The sequence below is a fragment of the Penaeus chinensis genome, chromosome 36, assembly GCF_019202785.1.
Source record: "Penaeus chinensis breed Huanghai No. 1 chromosome 36, ASM1920278v2, whole genome shotgun sequence".
NCBI lineage: Eukaryota > Metazoa > Arthropoda > Malacostraca > Decapoda > Penaeidae > Penaeus > Penaeus chinensis.
Window position 1 is genome coordinate 25,663,677 of NC_061854.1, and position 3,206 is coordinate 25,666,882.

Consider the following 3,206-nt stretch of genomic DNA (forward strand, 5'->3'; position numbering starts at 1 on the left):
AGTACCTCCCCTCCGACTCAGACGCGGCCAGTTAGCACTGACCTACGCCGCAAAGGTGGCTCGAGACCCGAGCCACCCTAATGGCAATGGAGGCATTAGGCCCTTTGCCACGAGACTCCACGACCTCGTCGAGAAAGTCGGTATAGATCTCTCTACCATCGATACCGTCAAATATAGCGCCCTGGGAAACACCCAATTTTTCTATCATGGAAGCCTGGCTTCCATCAGCCAAGGCCATGGCGCCGGAGGGTGAGGTACGCCAGAGGTTCAGAGAGATCCTTATTAAACATCTCCCTTTTTTTCATATATATACCGACGGCTCCAAGACAGATGAGTGTGTAGGTGCGGGTGTATGGTCGACTGAATGTGAACTAAAGTTTAGACTGCCGAATCATACATCGATTTTTCTTGCCGAACTTTTTGCCATTGATAAAGCTATTGATTTTGCACTATCGACGACCCACGATAGAATAGTCATTTTTTCCGATTCGTTAAGTTCACTTAAAGCTATTAAATCCTTAGATACCACTAAAAATGAATTGCTGGGTAATATCATTCGTAAATTACACGGTGCCAACAAATCAATCAAACTTATATGGGTACCAGGTCACTCTGGTATCCATGGTAATGAACAGGCTGACAAACTAGCCGGGTCAACTGGCGATCTGGACACTACCATAGTTCGTACAGATCTCAGGTGTTTTGTGTCTCTTATAAAAGCAAAAATACATCTCCTGTGGCAAAGTGAGTGGACCAACCTCCAACTCACACAAAAAATAAAACCAACAATAGAACTGTGGGACACATCCCACAGGAAAAACAGAAGGGAGGAGGTGGTCTTGGCCCGTCTCAGGGTCAATGCCACCAGATATACCCACCTCACTCCCTATATTGAAAAAACCTTTCCTCCACAGTGCCCTCAATGCACCACCATCCTCACCATAAATCACCTGCTAACAATCTGCCCAAACTACATCAACAGAAGACAACCACTAAAAAATTACCTTAGAATAAATAACATAGATTTTACAACACCAAATCTGTTATCAAATAATGAAAAAATAATAAGTAGAGTAATCACTTTTAAGGGAGACAAAACTTTATGACCTTATATAGATTGATAGAATAAATAGGATCCATTGGCTTAATTACCTTGGCCACATGCCGCTGGTTGATAGCCAAGAAATCCAACAAAGAAAGAAAAGAAAGAAAGTTATCTTATTCCCCGCTCGTGTATGAAACTCCGTTGAGTTAACACCCTGTTCTTAAACGCAGTAACAACAAATAATATGTCTTGTGCCACTTGAGCTACCCTGGAGCCCGGGGCCCCTCGTCTCGCTTGACATTGTTGTTCTTGAGTTTCCATAACGTAAATAAAATTAAAGTAAAATCCTGTAATTGCTGAACATTTGTTGTGCTTTGCCAGCACCTTCAGTGCTCTTGCTTTGCAGGTGACACGAGGCTACAGTAGTAGTAGTCAGCACCCCACCCCAGAACCGCAGCTCTCTTCTACACCAGGGTAGCCCTTGTGGCTTTGACCCCTGGGTAGGGAGGCCCAGTAGTCTGGGGCGTCATTTGGGCGCACTTTTTCTTTGGTCCTGATTTATTTTCATCTTAATGTGACTTTCCTGAGCCTACCGGAGTTCCTCGTGAACTCCCGTATTCGTTTGGGGGGTGGGCATTGAATTACCGTCCTTCGCCTAGGCAAGTTCGGCGGTAAGGAAGTGTCCCACACATAACTCGATCCCTCTGTGGTACTGGAGAACGCAACCAGGCTTCCACTGAGGGGGTAGAGGACGAAAAACTGATTCACTCTCTTATCTATTGCAGTTAGGTTGATAACAACAGTTAAGAGGTTTTTGTCCCTTCAGGACTACGATTTTTGAGCAAAGGGGTCGGACCTGGTCCGATACCCAGAATGAATGACTCCCCGGCTACCCCTTCCCCTCCTCAAGGAGGAGGGGCGACTCATGACCAGTCTCTGACTACGAATAATGGTACCCCCACTAATGACAAGACGAGACGACCAACTTTCAAAATCCCCACCCAGAATGCAAGGTTCGCGAATGTAAAATGCGTGAATGAAAATCAGTCGCTTTTGAACGTGAACCCCTTTATCATCAAAAAGGTCCTTGATGGTCAAGTGGACGGCGATTTTGATTTTGTTAAAAAATTGCGAGATGGAAGCCTCCTTGTTACAGTACAATACAACTCCCAGATTAAGGATTTACTTAAGCTGACGCAAATTCATGATCGAATAAAAGTAACTATTCCTATTGGCCCAAATACCTGTAAGGGAGTAATCTTTCACAGGGATTTGAGGACGATGGAAGAAAGTGAAATTCTTGAGAGCATGAAGGACCAAGACGTAGTGGACGTTCATTGTATGACCAAGAAGGACGGGAATGTGCGAACGAAAACTGGACTGTGTTTTTTTACTTTTGCTTTGAATAAAATCCCAGAATATGTCAATGTTGGTTATGAACGTGTTCAAGTAAGACCTTATGTCCAAAAGCCAATGCATTGTAATAGATGCCAAAAATTCGGACACACCTCATTAAGATGTATTGACAAAGATTCAACTAAATTTACTTGCCGTAAATGTGCTGAAGCCCATGACACCATCACATGTACTAGCAAAATTTCCAAATGTGCTAACTGTGGAGGTCCCCATCATTCAGGATCTGCCGAGTGCAGCATCCTGAAGAAGGAGACTGAGACATTGGCATATATAAGAAAGCATGAAGTTAGTTATACTGAAGCTAAGAGGAACGTGGAAAGTTTGACACACAAACCCGATACTTCCTATGCTGCAGCGGTAACTAGCAACACCCCTAGTACAAGTGATGTCAGTCAACAGCTTGCGGCTAAGGATAAGGAAATTGCCGAACTCAAACAAACCGTTAAAGATTTAAATATTAAAGTTTATCAACTGACAAAATTGGTCGATCAAATGGCTGCATCAACCCAGCCTAAACAACATAAGGAGGAAGATACCGAATCACAGTCCGGAGCGCACCTCCCCGTCCGGGCTACTCCTGTGAGGACTTCGTCTGGCTCGCGATCGGTTTCTCGAGAGAGAAGCAGGTCGCAGTCTGTCAGTCGTCTCCCTCGCCAGGAGTTGCAGGACATGGAGGCTTCTGTCTCCAAACCATCCCGTGAGAGGTCCCCGGGAAGCGAGGGAGAGGAGGCGCCTCCCTCCCATA